Source organism: Vombatus ursinus, unplaced genomic scaffold (assembly GCF_900497805.2).
Source record: "Vombatus ursinus unplaced genomic scaffold, bare-nosed wombat genome assembly UNPS02014786.1, whole genome shotgun sequence".
In the NCBI taxonomy this organism is placed as follows: Eukaryota; Metazoa; Chordata; class Mammalia; order Diprotodontia; family Vombatidae; genus Vombatus; species Vombatus ursinus.
The window spans coordinates 14926576-14947669 of record NW_020954564.1 but is presented as its reverse complement, the minus strand read 5'-3'; the positions used below and the strand labels follow the sequence as shown (position 1 = coordinate 14947669).

At 38.9% G+C, this 21094-nt stretch overlaps 1 protein-coding gene across 2 annotated transcripts in view; it reads right to left on the bottom strand.

The window, feature by feature from the left end:
- Positions 1 to 3931, bottom strand: part of LOC114046865 (GTPase-activating protein and VPS9 domain-containing protein 1) — a 91362-nt gene extending 87431 nt beyond the window's left edge. Inside the window, exon 1 of one of the 2 annotated variants that reach the window (XM_027867426.1) lies at positions 3855 to 3931. The gene's annotated coding sequence lies outside the window, so the exon portion shown is untranslated. Of the gene's footprint in view, positions 1 to 3537; positions 3569 to 3854 lie in introns of those variants that run through there. The other variant, XM_027867427.1, reaches the window with a different exon arrangement.
- Positions 3932 to 21094: the final 17163 nt, after the last annotated feature.

Below are 21094 nucleotides of genomic sequence, written 5' to 3'. Positions count from 1 at the left end.
TTAGAGCTGAAAGTGATCTTTGAGATCACTGAGTCAATGGGTTTTTACCTCGACGTCCACGGGTCCACGGACCCCCAGCAGGTCCATAAATAGATTTTTAAAATGAAGTACCTGTCCATGAACTTGGATGGGAAAAAATTACATCTTAATTTTTAACTAACAGTGAACTAAAATTTTAGCATTTCCTTCAATCATAAACATAGGCAATAAAACATACTTTGAGAAGAGCTCCACAATTTTCACCAGATTGCCAAAGTGGTTAATGACACAAAAAAGGTTAAAAACCTCTAAGGCAGTTCAAAACCCCATCATTTCACAAATAAAGAAATGGAGGCCAAGACAGGCAAAAGGATTTACCCAAACTAACACAGCAAGTTTAAGTATCACGCTCAGGCATACATTTCAGGTTCCTTGACTCCAAATCCAATGCTCTTCCCACTATACGTCTTCTACCCCTTCATTTCCAAGTCTTTAACTGAATCATACAAGGAGCAGCTAGGTGGCGAAGTAGATAGAGCTCCAGTTCAAATCCAGCCTCAGACACTTCACACTAGCTGTGAGACCCTGGGCAAGTCATTTAACCCTAATTGCCTCACCAAAAAAAGCAAAATAAATAAATGAATAACTGAATCATACCATAACTGGAAGATAACAATCATCTAAACCCACAATACAGTAAGCCTCTCATCTAACAGTGACGCATAAGATTAGCTTCCCCAAACCAAATTTCCATTAAAAGCACCAGGTGTCAATAAATATGTAAAATGAATAAAAATATTCAAATTTCAACCTGTTAAAATATTTATGGAGAAAGAACAGTGATATATTTTGCTTACATAAATAAAACATTAGGTCTCAGAAAACCATTTGGCTCTATTCACTTCAACAAACATTTATTAAGCAATTATATAAAGGGTACTGTCTGTGAAGTAGGTAGTTCAACTATTATAATCCCCATTATGTAAACTAGAGATAAGATGTAGTCTCTCTCCTCAGATAACTCACTCAATATTCAATTGTCTGAATCACATACAGTAAAATTCTATTCTATCACCCATTTCCCTTTTCTTCATGAAGAATTAGGTTCACTCTTTTTCCATCATTATTTTTAATTGGGGGGGAGAATTATCACACAAGGTGTTAACAATTTTTCTACTAAGAGGTACAACAGTAAAGTCATCCAGATATTGAGAAAATAGTAAGAGTTATTTGCTGGTGAGAAGGTTGATCCCAACATGAAGCTGAAAAACAATAAAACTTTAGAGAGGTTAGAAGGGAATTTTAAGAGAATGACTCACCAAACCTATTTACCTTCAAGTTTGCCTCCTTACTGAAGGGAAGGCTAACAGCAAGACAGATCACACACTTTTTGTTCTCAATAAAGAATAAGCATTCTGTCTTTGAGAGTGGTAGTATGGGTCCGTCTATAAATCAGAACATTTAAATTAAGACTAACATACTAAAATTTTTCTGCCACCAACTCCCAAGAGGGCTTTACAAGCCTCCCATATCTCAGAACCAGAGGGGGCTTCAGCATAAAATCTAAATGCCACAAAGTCATCTTATTATCCTCTTCAAATTATTACCCTGGCTTACCACTGTAACCTAGTATATTAAATGTATGTTTTATGCTAGCCTTCAAAACTGTAACTTGGCTTCGACCTAAATCTTTTCCTTCCTCTAATTAGCAAACTACTGTGGATGTTGAACCCCTCCTTTTAGTCATTTTATGATTTGTATATTCTTATTTACTAAGTTATAGACAGGTTGCCATCTACCTTTGTAGAGAAAGATTTTTACAGTGAAATAACAGATCCCATATACACTATATCTTAAGCCAAGTATCTTGAAAGAGTTTCTTTCTACTCAGAACTCTTCTTCCCAGAAGCTTTCCAAAATTTCCCTAGGTCATTCCAAGGACAAAGTTTCTTACTAAGCTCTTTCTTGATGTAGATGACAATATGTCAGGTGTAACAGAATGACTAGCTCTGACTATGCTCCTCAGAACAACTGAAACAACACGTCTTAGTATTCTAATAACTTAAAGGACTTCAAGTTTCCAAACCATTTTACGTATATTTGAATCTACAACACTGGTAAGGTAGTACTACAAGCATTATTATCATCATTATACTAAGGTTCAGAGAAGTGGAATAACTTTAACATGTTCATGGTCCCACATCGAATAAGTGTCACAGGCCAAATAGAAACCCAGAATTTCCTAACTACAAGTGCTAAGAGTTTGTCTCCAGTTTCTACTAGAGTGGAAAGGAAATTATGAATCCACAGGCATCAGTTCATGTAGGCACTGACCTGGAAACAGGATACCTGGGTTCAAGTCCTGGCTCTGATACTTACTAGCTGTGTGACATCCGTCAAATTGCTTTCCTCTGGGTCTCAGTTTCTTCCTCTATAAAATGAGGCCACTGGACTAGATAATCACCAGGGTCTCTTTCAGCACTAACAATCTATGAAACTTGTAGAAAACAAGTTCAGTCACAGCAATGGCTGTACTACATGAGATAGAAGCTGCACCTTCGTTGCCCTAACCTCAGAAATCAAAGCTTCTTTTTATTCCCACAGATCCTAACATATCCCTATAATATAAAACACTCAGACCCCAAATGAGGTCACAAAGAGTTGGACAGGATTGAAACAAACTCCTCTGCCTTTCATTAAAGACCCTCCAGAGCCCAGTTTCAATGTGCCTTATTAACCTTATTTCATAATATTCCTCTTCATGCACTCCTTCCAACCAAAATGTACTACATACCTCCTATTCCATCCAGCCCTCTTCTGCCTCTGTACATTCACGAACCAAGCCCAGAAAACACTCTCTTTACATCAAGGCCTGCTGAAATTCTACTCTGCCTTCAAAGTCCACTTGCGTTCGACCTCCTTCACACAAAGCTTTCACTGCTTCCTCATCTCCACTCCAAATTCTCCTAGAGCAGTCTATCTATATCTCTTCTTTACCTCTTTCACACACTCTCTTATAGCATGCTCATGTATCTAGGTTGTATCCCTCTGTCAAATTTCACCCTTGTAAACCCACTGCACAAAGTAATCAGGCAGTCAATAAACATTTATATAGCGCCTACTATATGCCAGGCACTGTGCTAACTACACGCTTTACAATTATCTCAGTCGACCCTCACAACAGCCCTGGGAGGTCGGTGCTACTTAAGAGAGGGAGGAGGGGAGGACTACAACACGAAAACCAACTATGTGCCAACAAGACGCGTATGGAGGATAAATCGGAGATGATCAGAGGGAAGGCCCTAGAATTAATGAGCGTCTACAAGGGCTTCCTGTAGGGGTCGATGTCTATTTCTCAAATGAATTACCAGTTAGGGGCGTAAACTTCAAGACCCCCTGCCCGCCCCCCGCCTCCTGCTGGCTCCACCTGCTCAGTCTTGTTTATTTTCCCCAAAGCCCTTTCCTCCCTCCTCCCTCGGCCTTCCCTTCCTCCATCCCTCCCCCTCCCTCCCTCCCTCCCAACGCTTCCCCGGCCTCTGCCTCGCCACGCAGGCCGACCTCCTCCTCGCTCTGCCGGGCTGGCTCTCCCACCTGGCCGCCCTGGCCCCGGTTCCTCTTTCCGCCCCCTCCCCCCTCGCTCTCCCCCTCCCCCCCTTCCCCTCCCCGCTCCTGGCGCGTCCCCACCCCCACCCCCGCAGCCGCAGAGGGCAGGGCCTGGCCTCGCGGGGCCTGGCACCGGGGCCGAGGGTCCGCATTCCAGGCTCCGGACCGGCAGTGAGACGCCGGCTGTGGGCCTAGGCCCAGGTGGCCGGGACCGGGCCTGGGAAGGGCGGAGGGGGCCGAGGGGCCAGAGGGCCGTGAGGACCCACACTCACCGGCGGAGACCAACGCGGGCGGGCAGGGACAGTCTTCGAGCAGGGGCTGGGGCTGGGGCTGAGGCGTCGCCTGTCGCTGCTGTTCGTCCGGCCGCCGCCGCCGCCACCGCTCCCTGCTGCCTTCGCTGCGTCCAAGGGGCTGCCTCCCCTCACTCAGCCGGGCCACCAGCCTCCGCACCGATGCGCATGCGCAGAGCGGGACAGCCAGCGTGGCCGCCGGGACTTGTAGTTTCCGGATTGTCTTTTTCTCCGGGTTTCCTGCCTGGTGATAGTTAGATCACAGCTATTACGACCTTGGGCGTTTCACTTTCTCTGTGCCTCAGTTACTCCATCTGTAAAACAGATTTTCTTTATGGTTCGAACCTATGTTTTCATTGGTATTGGGATCTTCTGGTGAAGAAATTTTCTCTACCAATGCAGATGGGCGAATGGTAAGTCAAAAATCATCTATGTGGCAGGCACTGTGTTCAGCACTAGGCTGTATCTCATAGTGTCAGAGTTACCTGGCGTATTCAGAGTTTAAGTGATTTGCCCAGCATCAGACAGCAAATAGGTGTAAGGGCTGGACTTGAACCCAGGCCTTTCTGACTCTGACTGATGCCAACTCTCTTCACTGCTCCCCTCTGCTTCTCCAGCATAATAATCCTCCCATGTGCCCTGTGTAACACCTCCACCCACAAGAATCATTGAATCCTAGCTCTGTGACCTTGAGCAGGTCATAAGATCATAAATTCAGATTTGGAACATAACCTTATAAATCATCCAGGCCAGCACCCTCATTTTACAGATGAGGAAACTGAGGCCTAGAGAAGAGAAGCAACTTCTTTTAGTTAACACCAGTAGAAAGAAAAGGAGGAATATGAACCCAGTGCCTCTGATCCTATATCGGTGAACAACACAGATGTGTCGGGAAAAAGTCAAATTGTGTGTAACAGGTTTTTCCCCCTTGCTTTCTCATTGAAACTCAATGTTTTGTTTGTACCAGGAGTTTTTCCTTCTTGCTTTCTCCCTGCAAAGGTGGGGGGGGGTAAGAATGAAAATAAAATAAAATTAATTTTTAAATAAAAAAGTAAGTTAATGTTTAAGTGATCTCATCTCATACTACTGCCATTCATTTACTACAGGTTCCTGCCTTTTCCCATCTCAGAATGTTTTCTCCCACCATCTACCTATAATTGAAATAAATATAACAAGGGATGTTGTGAGGCTCAAATGAGATAATAGATGAAAGCACTTTGCAAACCTTAAAGCACTATATAAAGGCCAGTTACTATTATTATTTGCCAAATTCAGTAGGCCTCCAATTTGTTGATGACTTCATTCCCTTTCGGGAAAATAGATAGATAGGGGCAGCCAGGTGGCACAGTGGATAGAGTACCAGCCCTGAAGTCAGGAGGCCCTGCGTTCAAATCCAGCCTCAGACCAAACACTTGACACATACTAACTGTGTGACCTTGGGCAAGTCACTTAACCCCAATTGTCTCACTAAAAAAATAAATTATTTCCTGTTCAAATATAGAAAGATAGACGGACAGATACATAGATATACTTTTAAGTTTAATCTGAATTATTAGCACTTTATTAAGTCCAAACAATCAATAAAATAATAAATCAATCCCTGATAATGCACACATGAAATTTTAATAATGGGTTCTTAGAAGCCAGTTAGAGCTTGCTCCAGCTAACCTCTGTGTACAGCCACCATAACTTTAATCTTCTTATCTACTTTTCATCTCTTGGAGCCCTTCCCTTCTTAAAAACCCAGATCAGGTGCTATCTTTTTCTTGAAATTGTCTCAGAAGCTCTGAGTCTCAGAGTTGGAAGGGACCTCATGGGTTATCACATCCAACTCATACCTGAACAAGAATTCTTTTTCACAACAACAACCTGAAGAAATAGTGATTCAGCATCCACATAAATCCCACCCCACCCCAAACAGATTGTAGAGCCCCAGATTGTCAATATATTTCCTTAAAGGTGACACCTAGAACTGACCTCAATATTTCGGATTCTGACCAGGACAGAAGGAAGCAGAACTGCATTTTTTAAAATCATCTTAGGATCTTCCAGGCTTTGGGGGACACAGTTTCTGCCCAACAGGGCATTGGAGCTGCCACAATTTATTCATCCCGAGCTTGCAGTCCATTAAAAATCCCACATCTTTTTCACAGGACCTTTAATCTAGTCATGCCTAACCCAAGCCCTATTCATGAAGTAGTTTTTTTTTTAAGCCAAGTATATGACTTCACAGTTATTTATATCAAATTTAAGATTTTTACACTTAGCACTTCATGCTATAGCCTGTCAAGATCTCTGAATTCCAACTGTTATCATCCAACATGGCAGCTAGCCCATTCAGCTTAGCCCACCCAAATCTGCAAATTTGACAAGCATGATTCCTATACCTTCAACCAAGATGTCTGATGAAAAAGAAAAAAAAAATTAAACACCACAGGACCAAAAACAGGTTGCTGGGTATCTTTACTAAATATTTACCTCCTACATTGATATTGACTCACAGATGACTATTTAGGGAGGTCCAATCATTCAACACGCTCTGAATCCACCTAACTGTTCAATTATCTGGCTGGTCTTTCCACCTTATCCAGGGAAGGGAAGGGGAATAAGCATTTATATAGTGCCGACTATGAGCCAGGCTCTGTGCTAAGCATTTTTTTCTTTACAAATGTTACATCATTTGATCCTAACAACAACCCTACAAGATAGGTGGTATTATTCTTCCCATTTTACAGTTGATAAAACTAAGGCAAACAGATTAAGTGTCTTATCCAGGGTCACATCCACTATGCCACCAGATGCCTATCTGTACACCAGGAGAACATGAAATACTTTGTCAAATATACCACTATAATCCAGGTATATTACATCTAAAGCATTTTCCTGCCAGTCTAGTCAAAACCCTGCAAAAAAGGAAATAAGGTAGCCTGGCATAACTCATTCCTGTTGGAATCATGCTGACCCTTAGTTATCTCTATTTTCCTTTATTATGTTCCCAATCCATCCCTTTAATGATGTATTATGGAATTTTATGGGATTAAAATTTGTTGACCATTCCAATCTCCCTTTTTTGGAAAATCTGGACAAAGTTTACTCTTCTCCAATCCTGTGACTTCTTTCCAATTCTCCAGGATCTTGCAAAGCTTACCATTGGCCCCTCAGCAATTCTAGGACCTGATGAATTCAGTTCATTAAATGCAATTAAACATCCTCTTATCATCTCCTCATTCTTCTAGGGTTTTAGTTCTCTCTTAAACGCTTTTGCTCTGTCCTTCCTAGTGCAAAGATCATTCCCCTTAGCAGTGAAAATAGAAGCAAAGTGAGAATTGAGTAAGTCTACAATTTCTCTACACTCTGTTATTATTATCCCATCTGATCTGAACATGGGCTGTATTCCTTCTTTGATCTTTTTGTCCCCCACGCTCAGGGTACCTGTGATTTCATCCTGATGTGAGAAGTCTCCTACATAGATCTCAACCCACTCAGGACTTAGTAAATGAGTCCTAGGCATTTGCTTGAAGCAAATAAATGTTAAGAGACTTATCCTGAGTATGGGAATTAGTTATTCCTCTTACAGAAGAGATAGAGTTTATTGTGAGTTCCTAACATCATTTTTAAAAACAAAAACAAACCCTTTTGTTGTCCTTAACATTCATAAACAGCTGCTAAAGTTCATGTTGAATATAAGTGCTCCTAGCACTGTTTTCCCAGGATCTTACTAATATTTTATAATCATCCTCCACTACTGAGGAGGATGATTACTTCTAGCTTTTGTGTGACTTTCAAAAATCTGAGTTGGTAGATCCATTCCTTATAGGCCTACATTGGTCTTTTAAACAAGTTCCTTTTTTTTCCCCCCACAATCAGAATTTTTTTAGTTTAAAAACTTAGTATTTACTTGTTTGTATATTTACCCTATCACTCCATCAGAATATAAGCTCCTTGAGGACAGGGACTTTTTCTGTCTTTGTGTCCCTAGCACTTAGCATGGTATCTCCCATGTGTTTTATGCTTAATAAATGCTTGATGAATTGAATTTTATCTTCAAAATTTCTTTCTTGAACACTTTCCATTCTTCTTTGGCTGACTCTTCACATAGAATTTTAGGCCATGGAATCCTATCTAATCTTTCTCTAGCCTCTTCAAAATCTTCTCTGCCAAAATTTATCATGTATATCAGACTATACCCATCAATCCTCTCCTCTTTCAAAAAATCCACAGTGAAGATGTATCATCTGCCCTTGAAAAACTTCTTCCTTATTGGTCTGAATAAAGTTCAAAATAGTGATTCCTCTTTTTTCTTTGTCCCTCTTTTAAAGAATAAAATTCTCATTAAAGCAAATCAAGAGTGAACCAGCTGTTCTGCTTTTAGCACATATCTGGGTAGTTGAAATCCCTCATCACTACCCTCTCATACTTTCGTGTCAGATTTCTGAGCTATTTCTATTGACTCCTTCTGTCCTAGTGGTCATATTTCTATGACAACATGACTTCTTTTTCTTCTTCCTTTGATCCCAGTCAAATACATTCCACCAAGGTTCCCTCTTCAGGTTCCTGAAATTCTTAGTATGTATATGTAGCAATAAGTCTCCCTTGCCAGGGATCACCCAGCTAACAAGTGTCTGAGGACACATTTGAACTCAGATCTTCGATCCAGGTAAAGCAGCACTTTATCCACTTCACCACTTAGATGCTAATAAGTCTCTTTTTTTTTTTTTTTAAACCTAGATATAGCAATCCCATGGGTGAGGGTGTGAGTGTGTGTTACAAGGTGAGAGTAACATTTCTAAGGTGCCACAGAGGACAAATATGCCAAACTCCACCTTCAACCTGGTACTTGACGTTAATTCTTTCATATCAAGTTCATAGGCAATCAGTACTTTTTGATATTTCTTTTAAAATTACACTATAATAACAATAAGAAGGGTTGCTGGGCCCAGGGAGCTGGAGCACTGCACCATCTTTGACTCTACTAAGGGTCTGCTCTATTCTGGACCCATGTGCTCTGACCAGGTTCAAACCTGAGGGATCCTGGCCTCTAATGAGAAGGGTAGGCTTTTTTTTTTTTTTTAACCTCTTAGAGTTTAATAATAGCTTAAAAGGCCATACTGCACATACTAGAAATAGCAGAAGGAAAAGCAAAATTATAATATCTGCTTATAATTATTTGTATTTAAGATAAGTATTTAAAATTTGTACACAGATAAATTATGGTAAAATTATTTTTAAATTCTTGCATCGTTTAATCTGTATAATATTAAGATATAGTAAATCATAGTAAAATATTTAAAATTATTCTTTAAATTATAAAAAAATTATTGTGACTGTTGATGTGCCTGGTCCTTCTAGCATTAAAAGCCTTGTGACTTCCCCAAATGATAAATAAAAAATTACTTAATGTAAAATATAGATCAGGTATGTTATCTATTTCCTATATACCAGCATTTCTCAAACTTTTTGGTATCAGGACTGTTTTCTTTTTTTTTTTTGGTAAGGCAATTGGGGTTAAGTGACTTGCCCAAGGTCACACAGCTAGTACTTGTCAAGTGTTTGGTCTGAGGTCGGATTTGAACTCAGGTCCTCCTGACTTCAGGGCTGGTGCTCTATCCACTGCGCCCCCTAGCTGCCCCTCACGGCCATTTTCTTAAAATTTATTGCAGACCTTTCAAAGAACTTTTGTTTATGTGGGTTACATCTATTGATATTTACCATATTAGAAATTAGAACTGAGAAGAGGGGAAGAGAAAAAGCATTTACATAATGTTTACTATATGCCAAGGCACTATGCTAAGTGCTTTGCAGATATTACCTTATTTGATCCTCACAAAAAAAATGTTCCTAAGTAGGAGCTGTTATTATCCTCATCTTAGGAAACTGAGGCAAGTAGAGGTTAAGTGACTTGCCAGGGATCACCCAGCTAACAAGTGTCTGAGGCCACATTTGAACTCAGATCTTCAATCCAGGTAAAGCAGCACTTGATCCACTTCACCACTTAGATGCTAATAAATTTTTAAAACATTTATCAAGAGGCAGCTAGGTGGCACAGTGGATAAAGCTCCGACCTTGGAGTCAGTAGAACCTGAGTTCAAATGCGGCCTCAGACACTTGATGCTTACTAACTGTGTGACCTTGGGCAAGTCACTTAACTCTGATTGACTCACCAAAAAATGAAATAGTAATAATAAAACATTTATCAATTCATTTAAAATAACAATAATAGATTCATTACATGCTAACATAAATAACAATTCTATGAAAAATAGCTATATTTTATGAGTGTCATTTTACTCGGTTTTGCAAATGTCTTTCATGTCTGGCTTAATGAAAGACAGCTGTATTCTCATATCTGCTTCTGTATTTAATCTATTGCAATAAGTTGGTTTGATCAAAGTAAATGAAGAAAATCCAGCCTCAGATATATAGGGGGAAAGAAAGGAATAATAGGCAAATAATATTTTCGTTTGTAAGGAAAATATTTTTTACCTCAAGGACCCCCATGAAAGGGTCTTAGGGAAGCCCAGGGGTCAACAGACTACTCTTTAAGAACTGCTGCTCTACACAAAAGAAATGGCTAATCCCCTAAGTATGCTGTGAAAGCAAAACTTAAACAAGCAGCTGCGACATAACTACCGTTATACTCTCCCAAGAGATAAATATATCAAACATCAAGATGTGCTATTGTTTGCCAGACTGATGAAGAGGCATTTTACATTTTGCCTTGGCTCTGCACCATCCAAACAATTTCCTCCAGATCCCAGTCTTCTGGCAAGATGAGTCAGGAGTCTAGCTCTTCCTTCTTGTCAGTGAGTATCTCCTCCAATGCATAATAATAACTATAATAGCTACTATTTACATGGCATTAAAGTTTGCAAAGCATTTTATAAATATTATCTCATTGATCCTTGCAACAACTCAGGAAAGTACTGTTATTACATTTTACAGGTAAAGAAATTGAAACAGACTTGACCAGAATCACAGAGTTAATGTGTTCAATACTGGATTTGAACACAAATATTCTTGACTTCAAGTCTAGAACGCTGTCCACCATACTACCTAGGTGCCTGTTTTATTTATAGTATAAATACTCCCTATTTCTAGTCGGTTCTAACCAAAAGACCCAGGATCTCTGAACTTGTGGAACTCACAAGGATGCCTACATAGATATAGATGTATATTTATGTATAGATATAGATATAGATATCTTCTTCTGTAACATGTGTTACTGCTGTTAAGTAACCCATGCTCAGGAAAGGAAATACAAAGCAGAAAAGGCAGCATGGGAACCCAAGGTGTTCCAAGGTGAACCAAAGCAAGACTTGCCTAGTCAAATAGGTGGCACATGGAAGCATTCCCTGTCCTGCTAGGGAAGGACAGTCCCTAAATCCACTGATCACAGGAAGCCCAGAAAAAGTCTAAGAAAAAGCTGGAACCAGAAGTTCTCTTTCCTTTTTAAACTTAAGGGCAGTCTCTCAGTCTCTGTCACAGGGCTAGTGGACCAATAAGGGATTGGTTTTTGGTTTATGGAGGGTTTTTTTTTGTTGGTTGGTTGGTTGTTTTGTGTTATTTTTTCCATCCTAAATAGAAGAGCTCTTCAGCATTTAGTGTTTATTTTTCTAGTTGTGGCCAGGACACAGATTCATGATTCCATGGGAAATGCCATAGTTAGGACACTTATTACTAGAAGTGGCCAGAGCTCAAAGCCTATCTCCATGAATGGTCCACCATTGGCCATCATTACATTATTAACAGAAAAACTGTATCATTAATTAATTAGCTCTGCAGCCTCCCATCCTAGTTTATTAAATACTCTTTTTCCGTAAGCTTTCTGTTTCTCTCTCAATTTCAAACCCTACTCTCTCAAACTTCGACAAGCATCAGTGTTACTGTGCTTATAATTTATTAATAGTAATAAATCATATGAAGATTATAAATTAATGTTTCAACAATGTATTTATTGGCTTTGAGAAAGGTAAACAACCAGAGTCACTTCTACTCATGAAGTCAACTGCTAACTTTTTTTTTTAGTCTAGGCAATGGGGTTAAATGACTTGCCCAGGGTCACACAGTTATTAAGTGTTATGCGTCTGAAGTCGGATTTGAACTCAGGTCCTCCAGAATCCAGGGCCGATGCTCTATCCACTGGGCCACCTAGCTGCCCCAACTGCTAACTTTTGTTGAGTTTTTTCCCCCAAGGCAATTGGGGTTAAGTGACTTGCCAGGTAAGTGTCTACCTCTGTGTTTGAATTCAGGTCCTCCTGACTCCAAGCCCAGTGCTCTATCCACTGTGCATGCTAGCTATCCCAGCTGTTAACTTTTAGAAAACACAAGAACAATTTAGTTCTCTCAGGATGGCAATTAAAATCTCTCAGGAATACTTCTCAGAGTATCTTCTCCACAGAATGAGTTAAGCTCAGTCCTCTCAAAATGTCTTTTCAGATTTTCTCGAAGATAGCAGTTAACTTTCACTCCCCAAGAGTCTATTCCCTCTGTGTTGTATATAAAGGAACAACATCCAAGGTTTGTATGAGAGGGGCTATTTAAGATAGGGTCACATTCGTATTTGTAGCTTCTAAAAAATGTACTGCACTACAGCATGGCCCCTTTTATCTCTTGTGTTATTTTTGATAATGTATATCCTTTTAGAGCCATGTAACAGTCTTCAGTACTCTCCCATCAAGCTTCAGTGATATCTGTGAGTTCCAGTATGCCTCTCTTCATTCAGATCTCTAGTTCACTGTCTTTATTACCCTTCCTTGACACATCTCTGCATAGATATATGAAGCTATGTTTTTGTTTATTTTGTTGTTGTTAATTACTAATTCTCTTCTAGGACATTGCTGCCTGCAAAATGTGCTAATCTTCCCTACTGATTTTATTTTTTCTATCCTGTTGCTGCCATCTCTTACTGTATCTATCTTACTAGATCTATGCAGTTTAGGGCTTTTTACTTCTTTTGCATCAAGGACCCCTTGGGAGGTCTGGTGAAGCCTACAGATCCTTTATCAGAGTAATGTTTTTTAAGTAAGTGAAAGAAATTTCAGTAAGAGGTTAGTGAAAATAAAGGTGTAATTTTTTTCTCCCATTCAGCTTTCATGGACTCCTTCAAATCTATCCATAAACCTCTTAGAGTTAAGAACCCATGATGTAGGGAGTTTTTTCCTTCCTTTTCCATTTTCATAATAAAAGTTCCTTTTTCTGATCAGATTTTTATTGGCTCTCATTAGGTACATTCCATCCTTGACCAAGAGCCCTGAACTTTTGAATGGAAATTATCTTTTTTCTCTTTTTTTTTTTGCCTGTATTTTGAATTTTCACCTATTCTAATTCTTCCGTATCAGTTCAGAGGATCATACAATGTTAGAACTGAAAAAGTCTTTAGAGATCATCTACTCCTAATTTCCTCATTTGCAGATGAAATAATGTTTTTGGAAGTGTCTCCCAATCAGACCCTATCACAACTAACACCGTCAGACTTAAAGGTCCTTGAGATCAGGGTCTGTATTATATTACTATAGTCCTATAGTCCAACATATTGCCTTGAATATAGTAGGTCTTCAATAAGTGTTTGTTTAATTTAATCTAATCTAATCTAGAGATTTGGGTTTCAAGAGAAATCTTTTCTTCCTTGCCAAGGACTATATTTATCTTCAATATACAGAATGCAAAGTATAGAGCAAGAATGTTAAGTAGGACAATCTTAAACACTTAAAATACTTAAAAGTTTGTGTTATATAACTTTCACTTACCCATAACCACATTTTTTCATGGATACACACATTTTCTTAATGAGTCTTATAAACCATTCTATTCAATATATAAATGTATTAAGTGCCTACTATGTGCCAGGCACTGTGCTAAACTCAGGGGCTACAAACAAAGACAGTCCTTACCCACAAGGGGTTTGTAATCTAATAGGGAAAAACAACACACAAAAGGAATCTGGAAGGTGAAGGGGGGAGAGGAACCAGGTGCATCTAGTTTGGGGAAATTGAAACCTGGCAGGGCTGCAGATACAAAGTGAAGTGGTCTGAAAGTCTAATTTCTGCCCTCAATAAAAGAGAGCTTTGGGGGGAATTGAGTCCTCCACTCTTTTGTTGTTGTTCAGTCCTTTGTGTGACTCTCTGTGACCCAACTGATTAGGGGTTTTCTAGACAAAGATTTCCTTCTCCAGCTCATCTTACAGATGGAAAAACTGAGACAAACAAGATTCAGGGACTTGCCCACAGTCACACAGCTAGTAACTGTCTAAAGCCAGATTTGAACTCAGGCAGATGAGTCTTTCTGACTGAAGGCCTGGCACTCTATCCAATACACCACCTATCCTGTCCCCCCACTAAAAGGAGAGAGGAGGTTGAGGGAGGTGTATCAAGGCTAGAATTTGCAGCATGGTGATGAGATTAGAAGAGAAGAGCTGGGACGGGCATCTTTTTCCTTGGAAGTAGGTTGGATGGCTTTAAGTCTTTCAATTCCAACATTAATCCAGCTCCAAGATTTCCTATTTTTATTTAAATTAAATTTCTTATTGTAAATTCAACCATACATTAATTTTAATTATACCTAAACAACCTTTTCATTAAAAAAAAATCAGCTATATTCAGAGGTCACAGTAACACACAATGATGACAGCTAGGAGACAAGGACTGGACCTGGGATTTCATTGGTATAGAGAACTCCCAGATAAGGAAATATACCAATATAGGTTGGCACTTTTTCTTGTAGTCTTATACATTGGCACTACTTCTTACAGTCTTAGAGAGTTGCCTAAAGCAGAGGTATCAAACACTCTGCCAGCAGATACATGTAGCTAGTGACACTCCTGAGTGTGGCGAAAACCAGATTAAAATATAATTGGGAAATATTTAACAAAATAAAAAAACAATCAAACATAGATAATGTTAATATGTGGTTCTCTGTGTCAACACACTGCCCACAGTTAGCCTTATGTACAGTTTAGTGGCTTTCCATTTCTCTCTGAATTTGATACCACCAGCCTAGATCACTGAAAGGTTAAGTGAACTTGCTTAGAGTTGTATAGTCAGTATGTGTTAGAGGTGGGACTTGAATTCAAGTCTTCCTGAATTAATCAATCATTAATTAATGATTGATTAATCATTAATTAATTAATTCCTTGCCTTTCAGAAAATCAGAGTTGGAAGGGACTTAGTTTAATTTCCCATCCAATACAGAAATTTCCTCTATAACATCCAGGGATGTGCTGACACCAGCTTAAAGCAGCTCTCCAGAGCCAATTTAAGAGATTTTTCATTGTAAGCATTTCCACCTCAGAAATTGGCAAACCCTACAAATCAGGGTTGATTTATTATTTTGTTGATTGTCTAGACTAAAGAGAGGGATAGAGAGAATGTTAATAGTGTTGCTTAAACTTAAAAGTATATCACATGTACATTTTGGGGTGGGGCAAGCCAGTTGTTAAACATTTGCCAGTACAACCCTGATAGCTTCCCTAACATGTGGCTATCTGGCCTCTATTTTAGTGTTTCTGGTCACAAGGAGCTCATTCCTTTCCTAGGCAAACCATTACGTTTTTGGATTGCTTTAATTATGAGAAAATTTTCCTTTATGTTAAACCAAAATCTTTCTCATTGTAACTTCCATTCAGTGGTTCTAGTTCTGCCCTTTGTGGCTACTCAGAATATATGCACTCTTTCTCTCATATGAAATCTTTTAAATAAATATTCAAAGATAATTAAACACATTGTTCCTATGTAATCTATTCTATAGGTGAAAATTACCTTGTTTCTTCAATCCATTCTCATTTAACATAATTTACAGAACTTTCACCATGCAAGTCATCCTGTCATTTTAACTTTTCAAAGTAATTTCAGTTATGATTTTTAATTCTCATAATTCTATGAGATAGGCTCAGATTCCTTAAGAACCTAGCCAATAGCTCACAAATGTTCAGATTCCTTGAGTCTGGCCAATATGGTAGATCTTTAATAAACCTTATCTCTTGGAGCAGCTAGGTGGCACAGTGGATAGAGCACCAGCCCTGAAGTCAGGAGGACCTGAGTTCAAATCCGATCTCAGACTAAACACTCAACACACTTACTAGCTGTGTGACCCTGGGCAAGTCACTTAACCCCAATTGCCAAAAAAAAACAAAAACAAAAAAAAACCTTGTCTCTGGCTGAAAGAAGGCTTGGGTTGAATTCATTCAGGCAGTACCTACGTGTCATGACTTCGGGGTCCCAGCATCCCTCATCAATGTCTGACTCTTTGTGCCTTCATTTGGTGTTTTCTTGGCAGGGATACTGGAGTGATTTGCCATTTCTTTCTCCAGTTTATTTTACAGATAAAGAAACTGAGCCCAACAGGGTTATGTGACTTACCCAGGGTCACGTAGCTAGACTGACATCTGGGAGATGGTGCCGTGACATGCAAGTGAATTGGATTTAAATGAGGAAGGGCTGTATAAGGTCACCAGCCCTACTTTCTCCTCTGGAGTCATCTGTAACCAGTGGCAAGATATAGATCAGGACAATTGGAGATGGCCCCCATTAAAGCTGACATGAAGAAATCTCTTTAAAAGCATATTACCTTAGGAGCAGCTAGGTGGCAAAGTGGATAGAGCACCAGCCCTGGAGTCAGGAGGACCTGAGTTCAAATCTGATCTCAGACACAACATTTAACTAGCTGTGTGACCCTGGGCAAGTCACTTAACTGCAATTGCCTCACCAAAAAACAAACAGACAACAACAACAAAAAAAGCATATTACCTTATTGGGACACTAATGTACTGTTGGTAGAGTTGTGAACTGATCCAACCAATCTGGAGAGCAATCTGGAACTATACCCGAAGGACTATAAAACTGTGTATGCCCCTTGACCCAGCAATATCGCTACTAGGTCTGTATTCCAAAGAGATCAAAGAAAAGGGAAAAGGACCTATTTATACAAAAATATATATAGCAGCTGTTTTTGTAGTGGCAAAGGATTGAAAAACGCAGGGATGCCTATCAATTAGGGAATGGCTGAACAAGCTGTGGTATGTGATTGTGATGGAATGCTATTGTGGTATAAGAAATGAGTAGGATGGTTTCAGAAAAACCTGGAAAGATTTATATGAAATCTTGCAAAGTGAAGTGAGCAGAACCAGAATACTATACACAGGAATAGCAATATTGTGAGGATGATCAACTGTGAAAGACTTAGCTACTCTGATCAAGACAACGATCCAAGACAATTCCAAAGGACCCATGATGAAAAATGCTGTTCACCTCCAGAGAGACAACTGATGAACTCTAAATACAGATTGAAGCATAGTTTTTTTAATTTTCTTTATTTTTATTGTTTTATTTTGTTTGTGCTTTCTTTTGCAACATGGCTAATATGGAAATGTGTTTTGCATGGACTCACGTGTATAATTGAAATCAAATTGCTTGTTTGCCTTCTCAAGGTGGGGCGAAGGGCTAGAAGGAGAAAATTTGGAACTCAAAATTTAAAAAAAATGATTGTTGATTTTTTTTGCATGTAATTGTGAAATATTTAATGAAAGAAATACAATTATTTTTAAAAATAAAAAATAATTCCATGAGATAGATAATGAATGAATTGCTATTATTAATATTTTCATTTGATGAAAAAGGAAACCAAGCTAAACAAAGTAAAATGATCTTCCAGGGTAAGCATCAGAGTTAGGACTCAAATGTTGAGAGCATAGTTTTGGAACTAAATGACACCTTGGAGGTCATCCCAATCTTCCTCTCATTCTAGGGAACTTCAACATACATGTTAATGTTCCTTCAAATACCTTAACTTCCCAGTTCCTCAGTCTACTTAGCTCCCATGATCTCCTCTTCCATCCCATTTCAGCTACACATAGAGATGATCTTATCCTTGATCTTGCCATCATCCATAACAGTTCTGTTTCCATATTCAAGAACTCTGAATTTCCTTTATGTGATTATTATCTTTTATCTTTCCATCTCTCACTATGCCTCACTCCTCTTAAAGTTCTCCTAAACTTTTGTCCTCACAATAACCTATAATCCCTCTATCCCTCATGACTTTTTTTAATGAACAGAAATCTGTTTTCTTTCCCACCTACCCCCCACTCCATTTTAAAAAGACAATTAAAATCATCGTAACAAATACACGTAATCAAACAAAACAAATTCCTTCATTGACCAAGTTAAAAAATATATATACTTCATTCTGTATTCTGAATTCATCCCCTCTTTGTGAGGAGGTAGATAGCACACTTCATCCTCAGTCTTCTAGAATCCTGTTTGATCATTATGTATACCATAGTTCTTACAGCTTTTAAAATTGTTTGTTTTTACAGTGTTGTTATAGAAATTGTTTTCCTGCTTCTGCTCATTTCATTCTTCATCAACTTATAAAAGTCTCCATATTATAATATTGCGTGTTAGTGTAAATTGTTATTTTAGTTCTGCTTCTTTTGCACTCTGCATCAGTTCATGCAAGTCTTTTCATGTCTCTTTTTAAAAAATTTTTTTTCATGTCTCTTTCAAATAATCTATTTCTGGGGCAGCTAGGTGGTGCAGTGGATAGAGCACTGGCCCTGGAGTCAGGAGGACATGAGTTCAAATCTGGCCTTAGACACTTGACACTTACTAGCTACATGACCCTGAGCAAATCACTTAATCCCATAGCCTAGTCAAAAAAAAAAAAAAATCTATTTCCTTATTTCTAATAGAACAATAGTATTTCATCACATTCATATAACACAGTTTGTTTAGTCACTCCACGATTGATGAGAAGTCCCTTAGCTTTTTTTTATTTTTTCTTTTTTGCTACCACAAAAAGAGCTGCTATATTTTTGTACATACACGACCTTTTCCTCTTTTTTTGATCTCTTCTAGGTATAGGACTCAATACCATCATAGGTCATCACCTCTGCTCTGGCTACACTCTCTTTCCTTCCCAATCTTGACTCTTTGGGGAACCAGTTCAACTCTATGTTATTGCAATAGTGGAGTTAGAATAAATCAATCTCTACCACTCCTCTTAAAGTAACTAAACAAGGGCCAGTTAGGTGGCGCGGTAGATAGAGCACTGTCCCTGAAGTCAGAAGTACCTAAGTTCAAATCTGGCCTCGGACCAAACACTTGACACTTACTAGTTGTGTGACCCTGGGCAAGTCATTTAACCCCAATTGCCTAAAAAATAAATAAATAAAATAAAGTAACTAAATAAGATGTTACATCCTAATATGCCCTGATCAAGTGTCATCTTATCCAGCTCTTCATGACCCCATTGGGGGTTTTCTTGGCAAAGATACTAGAGTGGTTTGCCATTTCTTTCTTCAGCTCATTTTACAAATGAGGAAACTCAGATAAAGAGGGTTAAATGACTTGCCCAGGATCATACAGTTAGTACATGTCTGGATTTAAACTCATGTCTTTCTGACTCCAAGCCAGGGTGGCATTTTATCCACTGCATCACCTAGCTGCCCAAATGTGAAAATACTTGATGTTGAATCAATCAACCAAAAGCATTAAAGTACTTAATAGACATAATTCATGAAATAACTTAATAAACAAACTACTTAATTAGGAAGGAGTGAAAACCCTTGGATGAAATGAAATAACTTTATGTAAGAAAGGATACTGGGATTGATCGAGGAGACTAAATTATGTGTTTTGGGCTCATGCGAAATAGCAAGCCTGTTCAGAACCTGGACTTTCGGTTGTTGGACCAGTCCAGTAGTAGGAACCGTTGTAGCCAAGCCCCTGAGAGGGAGTCATTTGAGGGAAGGAGAAGAGTCTTTGTCTCCTCCACTCACCCTTGACCAGAAAATAAATGTCCCTGTGAACTTTGAAGTGTGTGAAGATTTTAGTCTTCCCATAGGTATCCTAGCAGTATCCCTGGAACAATTGATAGCAGCATCAGCATCAAGAACCCAGGACAAACTAGACGCAGTAAAGAAAGGAAACTTCTTCTATACTCTACAAGGAGTCCAAAATAAAAGTAGCCCATGTCTAAGGGAAACTTCAAGAGGACCTCAAAAGGGGAAAAAAGGACTCCTAGCAACCAGAAGCTATGAATTATCCCTCTGCAACATGTGCTCTTCAAGCTTGAGACCTCTTTCTGTTAGACTCTGTATATACTTAGGGGAGATGATCTCATGGTTAATGAGGAAAGGGGATATTTGTAACAATTGTTCTTACTATAATATCTTAGTAAATACCTGTTTCTAAAAGCTAATTAAGTCTGGCTGGCTAACTGATATCAACTGATAAACAGTGGGAGGAACACTATAGTTGGGGCAGCAACATTAGAGAATCACTCCCATCCTCTCAGGGGAAAAGTAGTCAGCTACATTCTTGAGATCGAATATGCTCTTCCAAGTTTGAGTTTGTAGAGTGAGTCCAGAGCTTGTGCTAAACTATCCTCTTCTCTTGAATCCCTGGTATCTCTATTGCCAATTATAATTTACCAAATCCCAATCCTGGATCATTCTATCTGGCTCTATTCATACTCATACACTGCTCAATGGAACTGGAAGAAATATCAAAACTGTGTTGAATACACTCTACATTTACGCTAGTTAATCTCATCTGGGCCTTCCCTACTGAAAAGGGATCTTCCTTCTCTTCCCTAGTTGATTCCCATTCACCACAGAAGCTATTCCAAACATTTTCTTCTCTTTTCAAGCCATTTCCTGCTCCTATCATCTCTGGTGAAGACTTTATCTCTGTATTATAAAGCAACAATCATCAGAACTATTTGGTACTGGTGAAGAAATAGAGTAGTGGGTCAGTGGAGTAGGTTAAGTACATAAGACACAGTAGTCAATGATCATAGTAATCTACTTTTTGATAAACCCAAAGACTCCAACTTCTGGGATAAGAGCTCACTATTTGACAAAAACTGTTGGGAAAACTGGAAAATAGTATGGCAGAAACTAGGCATAGACCAACATCTTACACTGCATACCAAGATAAAGTCAAAACAGGTACACGATTTAGACATAAAGGGTGATACTATAAACAAATTAGGAGAGCAAGGAATAATTTACCTGTCAGATCTATGGAGAATGGAAGAATTTGAAACAAATTCTTCAAACAAGAGATAGAGAACATCATGAAATGCAAACTGGATAATTTTGATTACATTAAATTAAAAAGGTTTTGCACAAACAAAGCCAATGCAACCAAGATGAGAAGGGAAGTAAAAAGTTGGGAAACAATTTTTACAGCCAGTGTCTCTGATAAAAATCTCATTTCCAAAAT